The following is a 23,989-nucleotide window of genomic DNA, read 5'->3' as shown; positions in this document are numbered from 1 at the left end:
TTTTTTAATATCTTTATTTTATTTATGGGATAGAGACAGTCAGAAATCAAGAGGGAAGGGGGTGATGGAGAGAGAGAGACAGAGAGACACCTGCAACACTACTTCACCACTTGCAAAGCATTCCCCCTGCAGGTGGGGACTGGGGGCTCGAACCTGGGTCCTTGAGTACTGTCACATGTGCACTCAACCAGATGCTCCACCATCCAGCCCCTTCTCCCTCTCTATTACCCCTTCTCTCTTGATTTCTGGCTGTCTCTATCCAGTAAATAAAGATAATAAAATTTTTTAAAAAAAGAATCTGAGCATGTCACTTATCTCCTTAGTCCAGGCTGCCATAACAAAGCACCACATGCTTGATGACCTAAATAACAGAAATTTATTTTCTCACTGTTCTGCAGATTAGAAGTCTAAAGTCAGGGTACCCAACAACCTGCGAGGGTGAGGACTCTTCCTGGCTTAAAAAACAGTCAGCTACCTTCTTGATGCATCTCAGTTGGCAGACAGATCCTGAGCTCTCTGGTGTCTCCTCTTATAAAGGTGTTAATCCCATCACGAGTGCCCCTCCCTCATGAGCTCATCTAACCTTGATTGCCTCCCAAAGGTTTCATCACCAAATAACTGCCACGTTGTAGATTAAGGTTACCATATGTATAAGTGGGGGGACATAAAACAGTCAGCTCCTAACATTCCCTCTCCTTGGGTGGACATGTGATTCAGCATAGTCTATCTCCTTGATAGTAATTCTTGGTTCAGGAATAGTTGTGTGATTCAAGATAATCCTGTGATACTCAGCCCAAAAATTTTTACTAAACTGGGCAAGGTGAAGCACAGGGTTTCCCCTACACACACACACACACACACACACACACACACACACAAGATTGCTAAAATTTGTAGAATGAAAATCTCAAACCAACTAAGCCTGCCATGGACAGAGGACAGTAGAGCCAAATGAATGAGATATTTCACTCTAGATGAGAAAAATCTGTGCCCCTGGAGCCAACCATGCCTGAAGCTAATATATCCCCTGGACTTTTTAGTTACATAAACCAATAAAGACTTTTTTGCTTAAGTTAAAAGAGAGGGAGTTGGGCTGTAGTACAGCGGGTTAAGCGCAGGTGGCGCTAAGTGCAAGGACCGGCGTAAGCATCCGGTTCGAGCCCTGGCTCCCCACCTGCAGGGGAGTCTCTTCACAGGCGGTGAAGCAGGTCTGCAGGTGTCTGTCTTTCTCTCCCCCTCTCTGTCTTCCCCTCCTCTCTCCATTTCTCTCTGTCCTATCCAACAATGATGACAACAACAATAATAATAACTACTACAATAAAAACCAAGGGCAACAAAAGAGAAGAAAGAAAGAAAGAAGAGAGAGAGAGAGAGAGAAAGAAAGAAAGAAAGAAAGAAAGAAAGAAAGAAAGAAAGAAAGAAAGAAGGAAAGTAAGTATACACTTGGTGGATCTGGTCATAAACAGATGTGATTTCACTGCTCGGGGATACATTTTGATCCAGAGAAACAGATAGATACCACAGCACTGAGCTTCCTCCTATGCTGTATCCCTTCCCATGCAGTGGTAGGGTTCAGTTGCAGGGCAGGCACCCTAAAAGGTAAGCTATCTCTTCTGTGTTTTTTCACCAGTCAAATGGACGTGGCAGTACCCTTTCCAAGGTGTTTTACAAGGTAGCCAAAAAGATCAATTATACTGGGGGCAGGGTGAAAAAACGCTTTGCAGATTACAAAGCCTAGGTCTACACTTTTTACTGTTATCAAGAAAGCAAAAAAGTGGTCCGGGAGGTGGCGCAGTGGTAAAGCATTGGATTCTCAAGCCTGATGTCCCGAGTTCAGTCCCCAGCAGCACATGTACCAGAGTGATATCTGGTTCTTTCTCTCTCCTATCTTTCTCATTAATAAATAAATAAATAAATAAATTCTTCTTTTAAAAAAAGGCAGAAAATAAATAAATACCTCAAACCTAAAGGAAACACCTCTCTAGAAGTGAGGACACAGGCACACTGGTCCTTCTCTTCACTTAATAGACAGTTTCTGGGCATTTCCTTTGTGTGGGTCAACAAATGAATGAGTTCAGAAGCACTAAGGACAGTTAGCAGCAGCAGCATCACCATCCCACACATGGGTGATAGCAAGGAGAGATAAGAGAACATGGACATCTGGGCTTTGCCATGTGCATCAACCAGCCTCCACCACGCTGAAGCAAGCTTTTGTGCTATAGTCTCTGTTTGTCTCTCTGTCTCTCTCATATAAAGCTTTATTCACAAAAAAGAAAAGACAATATATACTTTTAGTGGTCCGGGAGGCAGTGCAGTGGATAAAACACTGGATTCTCAACCATGAGGTCTCGAGTTCTATCCCTAGCAGCACATGTGCCAGAGTGATGTCTGGTTCTTTCTCTCCTCCTATCTCTCTCATAAATAAATAAATAATTTTTTTAAAAGTATACTTTTGGGAGTCGGGCTGTAGCGCAGCGGGTTAAGCGCAGGTGGCGCAAAGCACAGGGACCGGCATAAGGATCCCGGTTCGAACCCCGGCTCCCCACCTGCAGGGGAGTCGCTTCACAGGCGGTGAAGCAGGTCTGCAGGTGTCTGTCTTTCTCTCCTCCTCTCTGTCTTCCCCTCCTCTCTCCATTTCTCTCTGTCCTATCCAACAATGATGACAACAACAATAATAACTACAACAATAAAACAACAAGGGCAACAAAAGGGAATAAATAAATAAAATTTAAAAATATTTTTTTTAAAAAAGTATACTTTTAAGGCAGGTGCATCTGCATTCAAATCAAATCTCCACAACTGAGTTGATATGTGAGCCCAGGCAAGTCATTTCTCTGTTCCCTATGTAGAAGTGAAGATAGTGAACAGCCTGGGAGGTGGTGCAGTGAATAAAGTGGTAGGTTCTCTCCAGCATTCGGTCAATCCCCAGCACTGTATGTGCCAGACTGACACTCTGGTTCTTTCTCTCACACACAGTAAATAAACAAACAAATAAATAAGTAAATCTTTTAAGAAATGGGGGTAGTATAGGTACTGTAGCAACTACTTTATATGTAACATACCGTTGAACCTTTACATGAAGCCCTTAAAGAAGGCATGAATATAATTCCCATGTGTACAAATGAAGTAGTCTGTTAAAAAGTGAAAACATCCAAGATCACCCAGCTAGTCAAAGTTCAGTTAGAATTCAAGCCATCATCTGCCTTTCTTTCTTGCTAATACTCTTAGTTTACAGACTGCCTGCACGTCCATGATGATCATGATAGTGCCAGAAAATATGTATAGAGCACTGTCTGTGTACCTAGGTACTTTACCTGCATTCTCTCATTTGGTTAAGGCCACAACCCCATGAAGTGGACACTATTTTAACCCTGCGTTATACAGCTTTGGGAAAGTAAGTCAGAGAAGTGAAGTGATTAGCTGTGTGTCACATAGCAAGGAAGGTGATAATTGGGAGGCCAGGTGTTTTCTCAAGCCAGAACCCTCTCCCTTGCCAGCTGTACTATCCTGTGAGGTAAAGCAGGCATCCTTTATCTGTTGAATAGATGAGAAAAGAAACCGAGGAATGTACATAAAGTACAGGCAGTTGAAAATGGGCTCATGAGTCAAACCCGGGGTCTTCATCCACCCATACCTGAATTCTGAACATCAGAAAATACCCTTGTCTGCTGGACACTGGGACAGCTTATACTTAACTTCCTCTGGAGCACCCCCTCTATACCAGACCAAGCATGGAGAGCCAAAGTATGGGGGCAAAACTTTGTAAGGCACTGCCTGGGGGGCCACAGTAGTTAAGCTGGGTCCTCGGTTGGACATCTCCATATTGGTCTCCCTAATTAGTGGTTCTGTAGCTAGAAATGGGGACATGGAGGAAGCTGTTCCAGGCGTGGGTCCCTGCAGGCTAGCACAACTCTGTGCTGTGATTTCTGCTGAAAAACAAAAACCTCTGGACCTACGTGCTAATTATCAATAATGATATAATAACCATTGTGGGCCCAACAGTCAAACAGCCCCAACTAGAAATTCTGCATAGCTCAGGCTCAGAAACAAAAGATTTGGGCACTCCAACTGAAACCAGTTCCCTGGCAGAAAATGGCAGAGGCAAAAGGGCTTCAGGGTTGACAAAGCCAAAGTGTTTATCTGGTAAGTGGAAAAGATGATGACCACTCAAACAATTATTTATTGAGAATCTACAATGTGCTCGGCACAGACCTAGAGACATGTTGAGGCGCCAGTGAAATAGCTCACTTGGGTAGTGCTTTGCATATATAGCTGCTTTGCTATATATGCAATCCCAGGTTCAAACCCAGCCCCCACTGTATTGAAGAAAATTTTGGTGCAGGGGGAATTGTTACAGTGTGCAAGCAACCAGGTTGTCCTGCTCCCCACCTGCAGGGCGAGGGCTTCACAAGTGGTGAAGCAGGGCTACAGGTGTTTCTCTATCTCCCTCTCTACCAACCCCTTCCCTCTCAATTTCTGTCTCTATCCAATAAATAAAGATCATAAAAAAAAAAGAAAAGAAAGAAAACTTTGGTGCTGTGGCCTCTTTCACTTTCCCTCTGCTTCTCTGCATTCTATGTCTCTGTCTAAAATTAAATAAATAAATTTACTACCTAGTATGCATAAAAATTTACTACTCAGTGTTCAGTCTCACACTGTTCTAGTCTAGATACAAGGGGCAGAACACTGAAAAAGACAGACAAGAATCACTAAACTTAGATTTCAATAAATGTCAAAGAAACAATAAAATATAGTATGTCATGACCTAGGAGGTAGTGCAGTGGATAAAGCATTTGACTCTCAAGTATGGGGTCCTAAGTTCAAGCCCCAGCACTACATATGCCAGAGTGATGCTCTGGTTTTCTTTCTCTCCTCTTCCTATCTCATTAATAAATACATTAATCATATATTATACTGAAATACTGATGGCTCACTTGAATAGTACATTGCTTTACCATGTACACATTACAAGGAGCTTTGGGTGGTCCAGGAGGTGGTACAATGGATAAAGCATGTGAGGTCATGAATTCAATCCCTAGCAGCACATATACTAGAGTGATGTCTGGTTCTTTCTCTCCTCCTTTCTCATTAATAAATAAAAAGGGAGTCCGGCGGTAGCGCAGCAGGTTAAGCGCATGTGGCGCTAAGCGCAAGGACCGGTGTGAGGACCCGGGTTCAAGCCCCTGGCTCCCCACCTGCAGGGGAGTCACTTCACAGGTGGTAAAGCAGGTCTGTAGGTGTCTGTCTTTCTCTCCCCTGTCTTCCCCTCCTCTCTCCATTTCTCTGTCCTATCCAACAATGATGATATCAATAACAACAACAATGACTACAACAATAAAAAAAAAGGGCAACTAAAGGGAATAAATATAAATAATAATAAAAAACTTAAAAAAATAAAAAGAAAGAGTGAGCTTCGGGGGCAGGGATAAATAGCATAATGGCTATGCAAGAGACATTCATGCCTGAGGGGCCAAAGTCTCAGGTTCAAGCCCATAAACCAGAGCTGAGCAATGCTCTGGTTAAAAAGAGAGAGAGTGAGAGAGAGAGAGAGAGAGAGAGAGTCGGGTTGTAGTGCAGTGGGTTAAACGCAGGTTAGCGCAAAGCGCAAGGACCAGCATAAGGATCCCGGTTCAAGCCCCCAGCTCCCCACCTGTAGCAGGTTGCAGGCGTCTCTCTTTCTCTCCCCCTCTGTCTTCCCCTCCTCTCTCCATTTCTCTCTGTCCTATTCAACAACGACGACATCAATAACTACAACAATAAAAGAACAAGGGCAACAAAAGGAAATAAATAAATATTAAAAAAGAGAGAGAGAGGGAGTGGTCCGGGAGGTGGTGCAGTGGATAAAGCGCTGGACTCTCAAGTGTGAGGTCCTGAATTCAAGCCCCCACAGTACATGTACCAGAGTGATGTCTGGTTCTTTCTCTCCTCCTATCTTTCTCATCAATAAATAAATAAAATATTTTTTAAAAAAAGAGAGAGAGAGGAGAGTACTTTGGTATTGTGGTCTCTCTGTCTCTATCTCACACCTCTGTCACTGTATCTAAAAAAGTTTTTAAAAAATGTAGCTCAGGAGGTGGTGTAGTGGATAAAGTACTGGACTCTCAAACATGAGGTCCTAAATTCAGCCCCTAGTATCACACTGCCAGAATAATGCTCTGGCTCTCTCTCCTCTCTCTCCCTATCATTAATAAATAAATATTTCACAAAGGAAGCTTCAGTGTTATAGTTTCTTTCTGTCACTGAAAAAGTTGACCCAGAGCAGTGAATCCCTAGTGAGACAAATACTAGCAGCAATAAGAATAATGATAGTGGGACTGGATGGTGTTGCAACTGATTAAGTGCACATGTTACAATGTACTAGGACCCACCCAGGTTCAAGCCCCTGGTCCCCATCTGCAGGAGAAAGCTTCACAAGTGATGAAGCAGTGCTGCAGATATCTCTGTGTTTCCCTCTCTACCTCCCCCTTCTCTCTCTCTCTCCATTTCTGGCTGTCTCAATCCAATAAGTAAATAAATAAATATAATTTTAAAAAGAATAATAATAGTATGTCAAAAAGTAAAAAGTGCTACAGTGAAAAATATGCTGAGAGGGAGGATAAGGAACAGGGTGCTCCAATTTTAAATAGGATTGCCAAGAAATGTCACCTTGCTGAGAAGGTGACATTTAACAACAACCAGAAAGGAGATAAGAAAACAAGTCATGGAGGCCGGGCGATAGCTCAGTGGGCTAAGCGCACATGGCGCAAAGCACAAGGACAGCTATAAGGATCCTGGTTTGAGCCCCTGTCCACCTGTGAGACCAGCTCACCTGCAGGGGTGGTCTCACAGGTGGTGAAGCAGGTCTGCAGGTGTCTATCTTTCTCAGCCCTATTCTACAACAGTGGAAACCCAGGCTCAGAAAGGTACAGTGACAGCCAAGGTCACTTCATGGCATTCCATTGTGGGATAATGCAGAAAGGGTAGGAGACCTGGGCTTCTACTTTGTGGCCTGCCCTGATTTGAGTCTCCCACATCTGTACCAAAATGGACTTGGCCACTAGCCTCTATCAGTGAAATCCAGGGATCTAGCTCTGCCCAGACCATCCCCCCATCACCACACCACCACCACCACCACCAACACACACACAGGACTTCACACTACTCTCTAGTCATCCAGAAAAAGGCTTGATTACCTACTTCCACATGAGAAGAGTAAAGCTAAATATTTTCAAAATATGTGTCCCAGTTTGACCACTGCTGCTGGCTTTGGCCTCCAGCTAAGTAGGGGCCTTTACAGAACTGGAACTTCAAGAATAAGTGTCCTTGGGCTTGAGGCCAAGGGGGGCAAGGGGCAGGAGGGGTGGAGCTTGGCCATGATCCAGGACCCCTCTGGAGATTTGGCCTTGTTCCCTAATCTTTTCCTTCCTTTGTTAGCCACAGTGGGCTGCCAGGAGAGGCAGGGGATGCAGGGGGTGGGACCAAGGAGACTGAGGAGTCAAAATAAATGATTTAATTGAAGCTCCTTTGTAATGGGTTCTCACTTCTTGTAGGTACTATGCAAGTCCATTGTAACTCTTCCCTGTGGAGAAGGCCTGCTGTCTCCATTCCACTGAGGTAGAAACTAAGGTAGAGAGAGGTCAAGAAAGTGACTAAAAGCCACAGAGCCTGTAAGTAGTAGAGCTGGCAAAGAATGACTAGGATGACTTCCAAGAAAGTCAGCGACAGGGTAAAGAGAATGGGAGAGGAGTGGGGCAAGGTGGAAAAGGACCTCGTAGTCTTGGTGAGGAGAACGGGCAGTTAGCTATAATGGTGCAGGAAAGGGAGGGCTGCATTTGACACCAAAGTAACCATCGCTAAAGCCCTACATGATCTGGGCCCTGCTTCCGTGTCTAGCCTCATCTCCCATCACCACCTACCTCTCTCCCTTACACTCCAGCTACACCAAACTACAGTTCTTTCTTTCTTTTAAGAATTTATTTATTCATGAGAAAGATAGGAGGAGAGAAAGAACCAGACATCATGACATCACTCTGGTACATGTGCTTCCGGGGATCGAACTCATGGTTGAGGATCCAATGCTTTATCCACTGAGCCACCTCCTGGACCACCAAACCACAGTTCTTATACATACTAGGCACATCATGTATGTTCAAGCCCTCACACATGCTTCCCTGTTCCTAGAAAGTTGTTCCCCTATTGCCCACCTCCAGAGCCCTTATGCATTCTTCAAATCCCAGTTTAGCTACCCATTGGGCTAGGCTCACCCTGAAGTGCTCCATGTTTCCTGGAGGACAGGAACCCCAAATGTGAATCATCTTTTGTTGTTGTTATTATTATTATCTTTATTTATTGGATAGACACAGCCAGAAGTCAAGAGGTGGGGGAAGACAGAGAAAGAGAGACACTGACAGCACTGTTTCATCACTTGTGAAGCTTTCCCCTTGTAGGTGGGGGCCGGCGACTCAAACCCAAGTCCTTGCACATTGTACCGTGTGCTCAACCAAGTGCACCACCACCGCCCCAATGTGCATGATCTTTATGCCCTCTCTTGAATCTAATACACAATCAATGTTTGTTGTCTTCACCGTATATCACTGAATCTTTAAGGAAGGCAAAACAGATGTTCTTAATCTTTTCTCTCAAGGAGAGGAAAAGAAGAGCAAGAGAGAGAGGGGATGGGAGTCAGGGTGATGCACAGAGGTAGTGCACCAGACTAGCTGAGGCAATCACCATCATAAACCAGAGCTAAGCAGTGCTCTGGTCCCCCTCTCTCTCCAGGAAAATAAAATCTTTAAAGAATAGGGGGTGACTCCCAAAGATTACACTGACATTCAGTGACCCTGGTAGGTTTAAAACCCAGGGCTTGTCTGTACTACACAGCCCTGCCTGGCACCCTCCCCAAAGAGCTCTCATCCTTGCCAGTCCAGCCAGGGTCCCCACAAGGACGCACCAAAGCAGGAGTGATGGCATGAACCACGGTAGCCTGAAGTCTTGCTTCAGTGTCCAGATCAAACATAGCTGCCACCTGGGGAAGCTGAGGCAGAAAGTGGCAGAAGCAGAAAAATGGCAGTTTTAGCTCTTCTTTTCCTAATATGATTTTTTTTTTTTTTAACTAGAGCACTGTTCAGCTCTGGCTTATGGTGGTGTGGGGGATTGAACCTAGGACTTTGTAGCCTCAATCATGAGAGTCCGTTTGCAAAACCATTATGCTATCTTGCTATCTACCCTCTGCCCCCTGATATGATTCTTAGCCATTGATGCCAGCCACACTCTCACCCTCAGTCCCTAAGACTTCCTTTTGAGCTCTTTCTCTCTGGCCTGCCCACTGCAGTCCACTGCCACATCCTCTGACTCTGTCTCCCAAACAGGCCTCACCTCCACCTTTTGCTCCCTATCCTGTAGCTCCATCCCAGGCCCCACATCAGAACATCTCTCACCTGAAGTTGTCCCTGCCCCAACCCCTTCTCTCTGTTCATCCAACACGCCAAGTGATCCTCCCGATTCATAAGCCTGACCGTGTTATTCCCCTGCTTTCCCCGTTTCATAGAGGATGACTCCCTGTTGCCTGTGGGCCAAGTCCTCCTGAGCTGTCCTGAGCCTGTCTCCAACCATATTGTATCAAGTGAAGATCAGCACTGTATGCCTTGTCACATGCAGTTCCTTCCCCTAAGAATGGCCTTTCTTCTGGTTTTCACACTGCAGGGCATCAGTCAGAGGTAGGGCTGGTGGTTCCTGTGCCCTCCCCCAAGCATACTGTAGTTCCCAGGGGGTAGGACTGAGGCCACTGAGACCACACAGATTCATCTCTGAACCCCATGCCCAGTACAGGGCCTGGTATAGAGTAGGTGTGAGTAAAAGCAGATGACTATGGAAGGAACGTGCATTCTTACTTCCAAGAGGTATACTCCCCCTCTTGACCCTTTCAGGACCTGTCAGATTAGCCTGGTACCGGGTGCCCAGCAGAGCCCTCCCAGACCTGGTCTCCACTGTCCCAAGGATGCCTTTGTAATTCCAAAATTATATTAATAATTATACTACAACAATAACAATAATAATAAATAATTATAAATTATAAAGAATAAATAAACTATTATTGTTACTGCCATGGAGTACTTACCATGTGCCTCATGTATTATCTAACCCTCATAAGAACTCTAGCGGATAGGTAGTTTCTTTTATTATCTCCTTTTTTAAAATTTTTTTATTGGATAGAGATAGAGAAAAATAGAGAAGAGGAGGGGGAGATGTAGAGACAGCTAGACAGAGAGACATCTGCAGCATTCACCATTTGTGAAGCTTTCCCCCTGCAGGTGGGGGACCAGGGGCTTGAACCTGCGTCTTTGCGCACTGTAACATGAGTGTTCAACCAGCAGTGCCACCGCCTGGCCCCTATTATCTCCATTTTATATATAAAGAAACTAAGGCTTCAAGAGGTTAAGTATCTCGCCTGAAATCACACAAGTAATAAGTGAAAAGTATAGGATTCAAAGCCAGGTTTCTCTGCTGTCAGTGATGATGCTGTCTAGTCTTTCTCTACATTCTGTCACCTCCTCTTCAAAATTCTTGTAGCACCAGGCCTAGGAGCATAGCCCTCTCTTTCTCTCTTTGTGTGTGAACTCACTCATTCAACAAATAGTTCGCTAGCTCATATCAGCCTTGTGTTGGGCATTAGAGATGGACAGAGAAGACTCAGGTAGTCTTTGCTTCCCCAGGAGAGCTGAAGAGAGTCTCATACCAACCTGGGCCTTGCAATGAGCAGACCAGGGGTTGTGCCCCAGCACCACCCCTAAACTGCTATGCAACTTTGAGCAACTAACACACTTAACTAGCTCAGCACCACTCATCCAGAAAGCAGGGGTCATAATGCCTACCTCAGAAGGTCACAGGGAGTACTAGATAAGATAATGTGTCTAAAATAGCATATTCAGGGCTGGAGAGCTAGCTCAACACAAAAGCAGACATCTTGCATGCCCTGCTCAATCACCACTACCACTGTAAGCCAGAACTGGCAGTGCTCTAGTGTCCATCTCTGTCTCTCCTAAAAAATCAATAAATAAAATAGCATATGCATTATCAGGGAGGTGGCTCAGTAAGTAGAGCATAGGACTTATGTTCAATTCTCCACATCACCATAAGCCAGAGCTGGGCAATACTCTGGTAATAAAAATAATAAATAAAATACTAATAATTTTTAAATAGGTAAATAAAATAGCATACAACAACCCACACAGCATATAAGAAAAATACAATAAATTCCAGAAATATGTATATGACACATATAGATTCTCTCAAGATCCTCAGACCAAAATCAGATATAATTTTCCAGGGCTCCCCCTAGAGCCAAAGAATAACAGTGATGAGAATGACCAATGCACTCGTTTACATACTGAATATTCTTCAAGGGATGTAGCCTTTATTATCCCTGCTTTACAGGGGAAGTAACCAAAAAAGACCCAGAGAAGGTAGGTCACTGAACCAAGCCACACATTAAAAGAATAGCTGAGCTGAGACCTTCACTCAACTACATCCACACAGGCCTAATCACAGAGTCCTTGCCAGCCTGCTGGAGACTCTAGGTCAATAAGATTTTAGTCCCAGCGAGGCAGGAAGTGAAAAGTAGGAGTCAAAAAAGATGGACACCCACCAGGGAGATCGCCTACTCAGTAGTGTACACACTTTGCTATGTGTGAGGACCTGGGTTTGAATCCCTGTCACCACAGAGGAGCACCACACAAGGCACCGGGGGAAGTTCCATGAATGGAGAAGTGGCACTGTGGCGTCTCTTTTCTTCTCTCTGTCTCTCTCCCACTCTGTGTCTCTCTAAAGTGAAAAGGGGGAATAACTGCTCACTGGGAGCAAACAAGAGGTCGCAGAATGGGAAAAAGAAAAAAGGAACATTGTACATAACTCCTTCCCAGAACAAGCCCAGGGCTGGGAAGAGACTGACAGTTACCATGCAGGGTCCTGTGCTGGAGACCTCTTATCCTCTGCATGTTTGTGGGGGAAAGTAGTACCATGTATGCATGTCACAGATGAGGCCTCCAGAACTCAGAGAAGGTCATACAGTTGGGGAGTAGAGTTCCTCAGCCTTCCCTGGCTGCCCCAACCTTCTGAGGATACCTAGAGGCTCTGCACCTCCCTCCCGAGGTGTAAGCAGAGGCCCTGAGTCTAACTGTCTAGCTCCCTCTCATCGGGTTGATGCACAGTTGTCACCCAGCCCACATGCAGTTCAGAGGGTCCAGAGCTCATCGTACAGTGCCTTGCTCCAAGGATCTTACTACCTGTGAGCAAAGAGGGGCTTCGTTTCCACTGAGTCCCTGTGATGCTTGGGCAATTTATACCTTTTTAAAATTGTCTTTATTTATTTATGGGATAGAGACAGCCAGAAATTGAAAGGGAAAAGTGTGAGAGAGAGAGAGAGAGAGAGAGAGACACCTGCAGCACTGCTTCACCACTCACAAAGCTTCCTCCTGCAGGTGGGGGCTGGGAGTTCAAACCTGGTCCTTGCACACTGTAACGTGTGTACTCAACCAGATGTGCCACCCACCCAGCCCCACAATTTGTATCTTTTAGCATTTATTCATTTATTTTAAATATTTTATTTATTAATGAGAAGAATAGGAGGAGAAAGAACCAGACATCACTCTGGTACATGTGCTTCTGGGGATTGGACCTCATGCCTGAGAGTCCAATGCTTTATCCACTGTGCCACCTCTCTGACTCCAGCATTTATTTATTTTTAAATTTTATTGGGGAGGGGGTTAATGGTTTATAGTATAGATTATATTATTATTATAGGGGAAGTTGATGGCTTACAGTAAATATAATTATGGGTATATATGTAAAATTTCTCAGTTTTCTAGAAAACACAATCACCCCCAGGCCAGGTCCTCTTCTGTACACCATCATGTACTAGACTTGAAAGCCCCCACCGGGATCCTTGCGCTGGTCTTTGCGCTTTGTGCCATGTGTGTTTAACCCGCTGTGCTATTGCCTGACCCCTACAGTATAGTCTTTAGCATTTTATTTATTTATTTATTTACTTATTCTCTTTTGTTGCCCTTTACAGTAGTCTTTGACATATAGGATCAACCTCTCATCTCCCCTTGATTGGTGTCTATGAGATATAACAGGATCTCAATGTCTCTTCATCCTGCCTTTTTCCCTCCTTCCCCAGAGTCCTTTGCCTTGATGCAAAATGCCACACTCAGTCCAAGTTCCACCTAATGTTCTCTCTTACTGTTCTTTCTTCTTAAGTTCCATCTTTTAGCATTTGATCCAATACAAAGCACACTGGTGGGTGAATAGTGATGCTGAATGAGTAAATATATTCATTCACTTGGAAAAATCCATTAAGCACCTACATATATGTCATTGTCTTCTAGGTGCTAGGTATACAGTAGTGAAAAGATGAGCACAACCCCCTGCCCTCATGAGGCGTACATGAGTAAAAGAACAAACATACTCACATCAGGTAGGTATTATTTTCATTTTCAGATATGAAACTGAGAAGCAAAGAGCCACCCAGCTGCAAGAAGCACCCCACCCTACTCCATAACCTCCCTTTACACCTCCCAATGGCCTGAGAGTCACAGAACAGGCACTGGACTTGAGCCTGAAGACTTGTGACACTCATTAGCCCAACGAGTGTACTCACCAGAAGTAGTATCATGGTCACAGCCAGTCAGGGAGAAGTCATGGAGCCATCATCATCATAGTACATGGAAGCAAAAGACAGCAGTGAGACACAGACACAGCCAACAAACAACTCTTTTTAAAAATACATATATATTTTTTTATTTATAGAAGGGAGGCAGCATAACAGTTGTGCAGACACACTCTCATACCTGATGTTCCTGAGTTCCCAGACTCAATCCCCTGCACTACCATAAACCAGAGCTGAGCAGTGCTCTGGTGTTTAAAAAAAAAAAAAACTATTTATGAATGAATTTAAACATTTTAAAAATATTTTTATTTATTTATTTATTGGATAGAGACAGAGAGAAACTGAGAGGGTAGGGGGAGATAGCAAGGAAGAAAGACAGAGTCGCCTGTAGCCCTGCTTCACCACTCGTGAAGCTTTCCACCTGCAAGTGGGGACCAAGGGCTTGAACCTGGGTCTTTGCACACTGTAATATGAGCACTTAACTAGGTGTACCACCACATGGCCCCTTTGAGTTAAACATTTTATAAACTAAACTGTGGCACACAACTCATTAGGGCTTCTCCACTGCCTAGGTCTGAGCCAGGCAAGAAACCCTGCCCTCCTTCTGTTTCCAGGGCTCTTTGGGGCAAACGCTCTATTAATCAGCAGTCTGATAAATCATTCACCCTGTGCATGTAAGGACTCACAGGGCCCACAGGATCCACAGGACCCACTGGAGGCAACAGGATCCCTGAGTACCATCATTAACTGGGCATCTACATTGTGCCAAGTATGGGGAATACAATGTCAAGAAGACCGACTGATCCTTGTCCCAGTGAGGTCTTCAGTGTTGTTAGCAATCATATTCAAACCCTGGTTCTAACATTGCTAGCTTTACGATACTGGGCCCGTTTCTTAATTTGTCTTTTTCCTACCCACCTCCAGAATTGTTGTGAAGACTGAGTCAGTGAGTCTATGTAAAACATACTGAATAATGCTTGGCATGCAGTGAACTGTTCCTAGAGATGCAGCAACTGTTGCTAGTTACTTTTATTACAGGGAGCTATCAACATGGGTTGCAGAGCCACCTAGTGTGGTCTAAGTCATCAGCAGCTACCTGACAATGTAGGCATTAAATAAGATCACCAGAGGCTAGTGCCTGATGCAAGGCAAGAATACAATAAGGTGGGTTAAGCGCACATGGCGCAAAGTGCAAGGACCAGCATCAGGATCCCGGTTCAAGTCCCTGGCTCCCCACTTGCAGGGGAGTCATTTCACAGGCGGTGAAGCAGGTCTGCAGGTGTCTATCTTTCCCTCCCTCTCTCTGTCTTCCCCTCCTCTCTCAATTTCTCTCCGTCCTATCCAACAACAACAGCAATAACAACAGTGACGATAAACAACAAGGGCAACAAAAGGGGAAAAAATGAATAAAGTTAAAAAAAAAAAAATACAGTGGTCCAGGAGGTGGCGCAGTGGATAAAACACTGGATTCTCAAGCATGAGGTCCTGAGTTCAGTCCCTGGCAGCACATGTACCAGAGTGATGTCTGGTTCTTTCCCTCTCTCCTTCTTTCTCATTAATAAATAAATAAAATAAATAACTAAATAAAAAGAATACAATAAAGTGTGGTTGTATTTTTAGGACTAATCTCCAGCATGTACCCAGAGTGAAGCATCTCAACAGAAAATCTTCAGGGTCCTCTCTGAATATACACCCAGAATAGCAGCTTTAGACTGAAATAAATAAACAAATAATCGGCAAACATACTATCACCTGATTTTACAAATGCCTTGCCTTCTTTGACCTTCATACTAACTCAGGAAGTAGGCAAAGGTGAATCAGTATTACTCCCATTCTAGGCACGGGGACAGTGAACTGAAGGGACTTCTGCCTGTGTATTCTTTACATCTCCAAGTCTAGTTAAGATTCCAATTGTCTGCCTAGATTTTGTTCTCTAGATCTCCCCCTCCTTTTATTTATTTTATTTTATTTTATCTAAATGAAGAGAGACTGAGAAGAGGCAGAAAGGGAAAGAGACAGCACTATTCTACCATTCATGGAGCTCACCCTGGTGCCATGCATGATGCTCACACAAGGTGCCAGGAGCTTGAACCCAGGTCCTTGAGCATGGCAAAGTGTGGGATTTATCGGCTGTGCTATCTCCTGGTCCTTCCCTGACCTTTCTCCCTCTATCTCTGCAATACTAACTTTATATTCTCGACAAGTCTTTGCAACTCTTCAGCCTCAGCTCTTTCATCTGAAATAACTGTCAGTCAACCTAGGATTCAAGCTGTTCCAACTCCAATTCTTCATCCTTAGGCTCACCCACTGCTCTCCATACACCCTTCACCCCATCATTGACCTCAGCCACTAACCCACTCAGCTACCAAAATCCATGTTTTATAATTAGAGAAATTGAGGTCCCAAGTTGGCCACATACTCAAAGTGCTTTTTTCTTTCCTTTTTTTTTTTTAATTACTTTTTTATTTTACCAGAGCACTGCTCAGCTCTGGCTTATGGTCATGCAGGGGATTGAACCTGGGGCCTTGGGGGCCAGGTGGTGACACAACTGGTTAAGCATGCATATTACAGTGAGCAAGGTTCTAGGTTCAAGCCCCTGGTCCCCACCTACAGGTGGAAAGTCTCATGAGTGGTGAAGCAGGGCTGCAGGTGTCTCTCTATTTCCCCCTCCCATCTCAATTTCTCTGTCTCTATCCAATAATAAATAAATAAAAATATTAAGAGAGAGAGAAAACCTGGGATCTTGTAGCCTCAGACATGAGAGTCTGTTTGCATAACCATTATGTTATCTGCCCCTGTCCCACACTATTGTTTCAATACCCAGTTCTTGCACCTGCCCTGGATTCAAATGGAGTAGCTGCTCCTGGGGGGTGGGGACGGTTGTTCCTTTCCCTTTGCAACTTTCCTCCACACTGAGCCCAATGGACACCAGTATGCCCTGGCTCCAGCCAGAAAAGACTGGACTCCACACTTGCCCGGCATGAGTCAGGCAGACTTTATAGGTAAGAAACAGGCAGTGTGGGGGCCTCAGCAGTGGGGCAGAGGCACTTCTTCACTCAGCACTAGGAAGTCAAACCTAGGTTTTTTTTGTTTGTTTTTTAAATATTATTTATAAAAAGGGAACACTAAAACAACAAGGGCAACGAAAGGGAATAAATAAATAAATATTAAAAAAAAAAAAGGAAACAGTGACCAAAAACATAGGATAAGAGGGGTACAACTCCACACAATTCCCACCATCAGACTCCCTATCCCATCCCCTCCCCTGATAGCTTTCCTATTCTTTATTCCTCTGGGAGCATGGACCCAGGGTCATTATGGGCTGCAGAGGGTGGAAGGTCTGGCTTCTGTAATTGCTTCCCTGCTGAACATGGGCGTTGACTGGTGGATCCCAGCCTGTCTCTTTCCCTAGTGGGCGGGGCTCTGGGGAGCAGGGCTCCAGGACACACTGGTGGGGCAAGTCTAGGTTTTAACCACAGCCCTGCCATTTCCTAGCTGTGTGACCTTGGAACAAAGATATACATTCTCCCTCATAAGGCTGCTATGATTATATTAGTTCACACTACATATTAAAGCCTCAACACAATAGCTCACCTGTAACCCAGGTTCAAGCCCCAGGTGCCCTACATGGAAATACTAATGTACCAAAGCAGTTTTGGTACCGTGTGTTGTTCCTTGTGCTCTTTGTCTAAATAAAGTCAGCTGGAGAGATGAAGCCTCACAGATGATAGATAAATAAATAAATAAATAAATAAATAAATAAATGTCAAAAAAGGTAACTCATCAGGGAGGGTGTCTACTTTGTCCCATTCAAGACCTAGGCTCAAGCCCAACTCCCAGTGTACAAGGGGAAGGTTCAGAGCTGTGATGATACTCTCTTTCTTTGTGTGTCTTTCTCACTGGGGGGGAAGGGGGAGCCAAAACCAGCCCAGAGCAGTAAAACCCCAGGACAATAGGAAAAGAAAAGGAAGAATTAGCATAGAGTAGGGAGATAGGATAATGGTTATGAAAAGGATTTCCATGCCTGAGGCTCTAAGGTTCCAGGTTCACTCCCAGGCACTACCTTAAACCAGAGTTAAGCAGTAACGTGATTAAAAAACAAAACCAACAACAAACAAAAACTCAAAACTTAGCACAGAGTGCTATATCATAAAGCGGTAACTCTAATAATTTTAGAGAATATAGGCCATGGTCCAGGAGGTGGTACAGTGAATAAAGTATTGAACTCTCAAGCATGAGGTTCCAAGTTCAATCCCCAACAGCACAAGTACCAGAGTGATGTCTAGTTCTTTCTCTCTCTCTACCTATCATTTCTTTTTTTAATGTATATATACCAGAGCACTGATCAGTACTGGCTTATGGTAGTGTGGGGGATTGAACTTGGGGCTGTGGAACCTCAGGGATGATGAGAGTCTCTTCACATAATCATTATGCTATCTACCCCCACCCTCCACTTATCATTCTCCATGAATAAATAAATAAATAGGTCCAGGCGGTGGCACATCTAGTTAAGTGCTCAAATTACAATGTGCAAGGACCTGGGTTCAAGTCCCTAGTCCCCACCTGCAGGGAGAAAGCTTCACGAGTGGGAGTCGGGCGGTAGAACAGCAGGTTAAGCGCAGGTGGCAAAAGTGCGAGGACGGGTGGCGTAAGGATACCGGTTTGAGCCGCCAGCTCCCACCTGCAGGGGAGTCGCTTCACAAGTTGTGAAGCAGGTCTGCAGGTGACTATCTTTCTCTCCCCCTCTGTCTTCCTCTCCTCTCTCCATTTCTCTCTGTCCTATCTAACAATGACAATATCAACAACAACAATAATTACAACAACTGAACAACAAGGGCAACAAAAAGGAATAAATAAAAATTTTTTTAAAAAAAGAAAGCTTCACGCGTGGTAAAGCAGGGCTACAGGTATCTCTCTGTTTCTCTTCCCTCTTTACTTCCCCCTCCCCTCTCAATTTCTATCTCTATCTGATAATAAACTTATTTTAAAAAATAAAATATTTTTAAAAAGAGAGAAAGAGAATATAGGCCAAATAGCCAAGAACATAAGTTCAGTAGGACTTGGGAGCCCATCACACTCAGCCTTGTCCTTACTTTATCCTCTCCTCCCCCTGTGGACTAAATCCCACACCAGGTCCTAGAGACTATAGTAAGAAATGTTGGGACTTTAGTGGTGGGTGCAGTGTGGAACTATATCCTAATATCTTACAATCTGGTAACCCACTATTAATCACAAATATAAATAAATAAATAAATAAATACTGTTCTAGTTCTTTAACAACAACAACAACAACAAAAAACAGGTGTTGGGGGAGTCCAGAGGTAGTGTAGCGGGTTAAGCGCATTGGATCGACCTTCTCGTGGTGCATCCCGTGAGTACCCATTCATTGGGGAAACTGACGATCCTTCCTAGCCTACTGAATCCACATGGATCCCAGTCACTTTCAAAGCTAGCAACAAGCAGCTCCTGACAGCTTTCAACCTGACGCTGTTGACTGGCTATGGAAGAAGGGCAAACGCTAGAAGAAGAAGAAGCGCACTTGACACAAAGCGCAAGGACCGGCGTAAGGATTTTAGTTTGAGCCCCCAGCCCACCTGCAGGGGAGTCACTTCACAGGCAGTGAAGCAGGTCTGCAGGTGTCTGTCTTTCTCTCTCCCTCTGTCTTCCCCTCCTCTCTCCATTTCTCTCTGTCCTATCCAACAACAACAAAATCAATAACAACAATAATAACTATAACAACAATAAAAAACAAGGGCAACAAAAGGGAAAATAATAAATAAATATATTTTAAAAATTTAAATTAAACAAAAAAACAGGTGTTGGAAGGCCCTTACAGACTCTAGGCTCACCTCCCCTATAAGTGAGTGAAATCCTGCTCCCCTTAGTTAACAGTAGAATTTTGGGCCTGGGGAAATCCTAAATGTACACCACCACCACCACCACTCCCATACTATATCATAAAGAACCACTCTGCAAATCCCTTAAGCCACCCTGATCTCTGGAGTCAGCCTTTTATGGCTATAGAGCTTCTGTGGCTGGAAAACCTGAACATGGTGCATAGTAGGTGCTTGTGGAAGGTTCAGGGAATAAATACATAAAGTTCCTTTGCTCAGGCTTCCTTCCCAGGGGTCTCTGCATGTTCTTTTCCAAACTTCCACCAAGTCCCCTCAACGGGGCTAACTCCAGCCAGTAGAGACATGGGCCTCCAGAAGCCTGAACAGTGTCAGCATCTCCCACGCCAGGCTGGGATATTCCTGCCCAGCACTGTCAGCCAGGCTCCTGGCCAGGGTCCACTCTGCAGAGGGGGAGGCAGCCCAGCCCTGCCAGGGGCCCTAGCCCCGACTAACAACAGGGGTGGGGTAACCTGGGAGCTCCTGTTGGCATGTGGGGCAACAGAAGCAAAGCCAGCCTGGTCTAGGCAGTGCAGAAATGGGCTAATCACAAGAAGGCCAGGGTGTGGGGCCTCTGCCTCTGAGTATCATCCACACACCCAAAGCACTCCACCCGCTCCCACACTGGTAGGACCTGACAGGCCCTGCCTGCCGCTCCAGTATATAGAGAAAACCCGCAGGCCTTCCCCCACTCCATTCCTGTCTTAAAACAACCCCTACTCCCCACCCTGACACTCCATTGATCTGCTCCTAGACCAGCTACCATTCTGCCACTAAGAACCCATTTGCCTCCTTTACTTCTGCTAATGCCTGTCAGGCCTGGGTTATTGACTAAGGAGGAACCTGGGTCTCAGAAGATGAAGTGACTGACTCATCCAAGGTCACACAGTAAGGAAGTGGCAGGGCCAGGATTCAAACCCAGTTCTGCAGACAAACACGACAGGGAGTCAAAAAGTCCCCTTCTCTCTCCTCTGCTCCCTGTTAGATCTGGATCCCTTCTGCTCCTTCTACTCAAGCCTCTCTTCCCCCATTCTTATAATTAACAATTCCCACCTCCAGGCTGCTCTAACACCTTGTTTACAGCCCCTCCTCCACCACACACACACATCCCACCACCAGCAGCAGCACAGCACAGGAGTTAACTTCTGAGGGCCTGTCTCTCTGACATGCAAAATGGCCTTGGAGGCAGGAGGTGACCCCAGTAAGTAAATGTTCCTTAGCCCTGACTGTTACTGCTGCCTCCACGTTCCCCCTTGCAAAAATCCTCTGGCCTCTTCTGGGTAATCTCCTCACCCACCTCCCTTCCTGGGAAGATCAGATTCCATGCCTGTTAGTGGGGTGAAGGTGGGGAGTTTGCTGAAAGCTCGGGGCTCTGTGCCAATACTCTGGGACTCTCTCTGTGGCAGATGTGACCCTGATGTGACACCAGGCACTTGTCAGACACTCCCAACCACCTTAAGCACCAGGAGAAACCAGCTCCAGAAATAGAGCAGGGGCCACCTTCCACCCTAGTCCAGGGAACTTGGGGGGGGCACATTCGGCCACTCCTCCCCACTGAAAACTGTGGACCAAGGTTATGGATCAGTTTCCCCAAGCCCTTGGGGTCATTGGGGCCACCTTGGCAGTTTAGGCGAGGGTCTGTCTGGAAAAATTCCCACCCCCAATTTGCTAGAGGGTATAAGCAAGTCCACCTACGGCCCACCCACCCCCAAGAGGTGGTGGGGTCTTCCGGAAACTGGGGGTGAAGGTGAGAAAACTCTCGGGGAAAGAGAGGACAGAGGCCGGGAGAGACTAGAACACGGGGGCCAGGGATGAAACACTGGTAGGAGGACAGGCACAGGAACCTGAGCCCGACAGAGATCCGGGAGACCACAGACAGGGAAGTCCCCTACCCCGTGCCTGGAGCGAGTGTGGGGACAGGGCGGCGACGAGGGCAGAGCCGCCCCCATCTCGCAGGTCCCGGGGTGCAGAAACTCAAAGTCAGTTACGTAAGGCCCGAGCGGGGCGCGGGGCTCCGGTCCCGGGCGCCCCCTCCCGCTGCGCCCTCCGGCCCGCGGTGCGCTGCGCTGCGGCGGAGCCTGCGGGTCAGGGCGGGGCCGGGCCCGCGGGCTGCACCCTCCGCACAGACCCGCCCGCCCGCGGAACCTACCGGGGACCACTGGCCCTGCAGGCCCGATACCGGATGGGACCGACAGCTGCCAGCGCCCAGCTCGGGACCGGGACTCTGGACCCGCTCTCCTGCCGCCCATGCCCTTCCTGCACCCCAAACTTGGAGACGCCTGGGTCCCTCTGGATCCCTAGTTTGGACCTTGGAGTCTTGGTCCCGCAGTCCTCTCCCCAGACCCTTGGAGCCTGTCCTCGCTCCTCCCGGGACCGCCCGCGCCCTTGGGAGTAAAGCCATCTGTCCCTCGCCCCGTCCTTCCCGGGTGCCCGGAGTCGCCCCCCGAGAGGTCCAAGCTCACCTGGGCTGGACGGGGCGGGGGGCCGGCCTGGCTGCGTCCTCACTGCCCTCGCCCTCGCCCTTTAAGAGGTTCCTGCCACTTTGCCCCGCCGGGGGCCTCCACCTGCACTGACAGGGCAACTCTGGCGTGAGGCCCCGCCCCTGACCGGGAGCTCTTCTGATTGGTGCAAGCACCTGCCAATCAGCGGGGCGGCGGGAGGACAGGGCGGAGGAGTGAGAGTGTCGCACCGGGAAGGGGCGGGGGCTGCAGGTGCTGTCTGCTGGGACCCCGCTAGCTCTGGGCAGCACCCCCCCCCCCCCCGGGATGACCCTAGGGGGCCAGGGGAGTGTTGGGTATGGAGTTCCTGTATTGGCTGGTGTGGCCTCTGACGTCATATGGTAAAAGTGTGATGCAATATGTCACGCGGCGCTGCCCCCAGGGGCTTGAAGGGAATAAGGAAAGGAGTTGATTTTAGGAAACAGGGAAGTGACCCAGTCCACATTCAAGAGCAAGTTACTTCTCTGAGTCTTGAGTTTCAATTACCAACCAAAAAATGTTTTCTTGAAAATTTATGATGTTTGTAAAGTGCCAAGTATAAATCCAGCACACCTTAGGCGACATTCAGTGAATATAGATTCTAGTTCTTCTCATCTCTTTCCACACTCAGTAACTTCCCCTCTTGGTGGTCCATCTCATTAGCGCTGGACAGGGCTTATCTGATCACTGGTCCCAATCCTTATTAGTCCCTTATTTCATTTTAGACATTCTATCATTTTATTACATACCTTCAGTAACTGTAAGCTCACCACCTCAAAGGCTGGCTTTTGTCATTTAAAAAGCATATGCAGGGGCGGTGGGTAGATAGCATAATGGTTATGCAAAGGAACTCTCATGCCTGAGAATCTGAAGTCCTAGGTTCAATCCCTCCACCACCATCACCACCATTAGTCAGAGTTGAACAGTGCTCTAGGAAAAAAAAAACAAAAAAAACTAAAACTAAAAAGCGGGGGCTGGGCAGTAGCGCAGCGGGTTAAGCGCACATGGTGCAAAGCGCAAGTGCAAGGACCTGCATAAGGATCCCAGTTAGAGCCCCAGGCTCCCCACCTGCAGGGAGTCGCTTCACAAGCGGTAAAGCAAGTCAGCGGGTGTCTATCCCTCTCTCCTCTGTGTCTTCCCTTTCTCTCTCGATTTCTCTGTCCTATCCAACAACAGCTATGACAACAATACAATAAGCGCAACAAGGGCAACAAAATGGGAAAAATAGCCTCCAAGAGTAGTGGATTCGTAGTGCATGCACTGAGCCCCCAGCATTAACCCTTGAGGCAAAAGACAAAACAAACAAACAAAAAAACTAAAAAGCTTGTCCTGGATGATCGGGTGATAGTGTATTCTGAGGTACAACGGATTCCTTGCATGTGGAATGTTCAATCCTGTATATACCAGACTAGCAATGTTCTGCTAGCCACTCTCTCTAAAATAAATAAGCAAATAAGTACATTAAAAAAAAAAACTGTCTTAAGACTTCAAAAGTTCTAAAAAAAAAAAAAAAGACTTCAAAAGTTATTCCTAGGGATTAAGCTCAAATTTTCCCACTAGAATCCTTCTTCCACTGCCATGTAACATAGGATCACAGGACATTTCAGGTTGGAGAACCATGGAGAGCTCAGAGTTAAGTAGATTCTGAAGTCAGAATGCCTGCGTCTCAATTCCCAACACTGCCACTTACCAGCTATGTCTCCCTTTAGGAAAACTACTACTCCCCTCCAACCCAATTTCCTCTTCTGTAAAATGAAGCTAATAAAAATAATTTTCCTCAGGGTTATTGTGAGAAACTAATGAAATAACCCAGGTATGGTATTAAGAATAGTGCAAGGGCCAGGTGGTGGTGCAACTCAGATGAATGTACAAGTTATCCTGTTTTTATAAGGGCCCAGGGTTTGAGCCTTCATCCCCACTTACAGGAGAGAAACTTTGCTAGCAATGAAGCAAGCCTGTAGGTGTCCCTCTTTCTC

At 46.1% G+C, this 23,989-nt stretch overlaps 1 protein-coding gene across 2 annotated transcripts in view; it reads right to left on the bottom strand.

The window, feature by feature from the left end:
• Positions 1-22,145, bottom strand: part of EPB41 (erythrocyte membrane protein band 4.1) — a 217,665-nt gene extending 195,520 nt beyond the window's left edge. Inside the window, exon 1 of one of the 2 annotated variants that reach the window (XM_060205680.1) lies at positions 21,999-22,145. The gene's annotated coding sequence lies outside the window, so the exon portion shown is untranslated. The remainder of the gene's footprint in view (positions 1-21,998) is intronic. The other variant, XM_060205692.1, reaches the window with a different exon arrangement.
• Between the last annotated feature and the right edge of the window lie 1,844 nt (positions 22,146-23,989).

The sequence above is a fragment of the Erinaceus europaeus genome, chromosome 13 (genome assembly GCF_950295315.1).
Source record: "Erinaceus europaeus chromosome 13, mEriEur2.1, whole genome shotgun sequence".
NCBI lineage: Eukaryota > Metazoa > Chordata > Mammalia > Eulipotyphla > Erinaceidae > Erinaceus > Erinaceus europaeus.
This window is presented reverse-complemented; position numbering and strand designations above follow the sequence as displayed.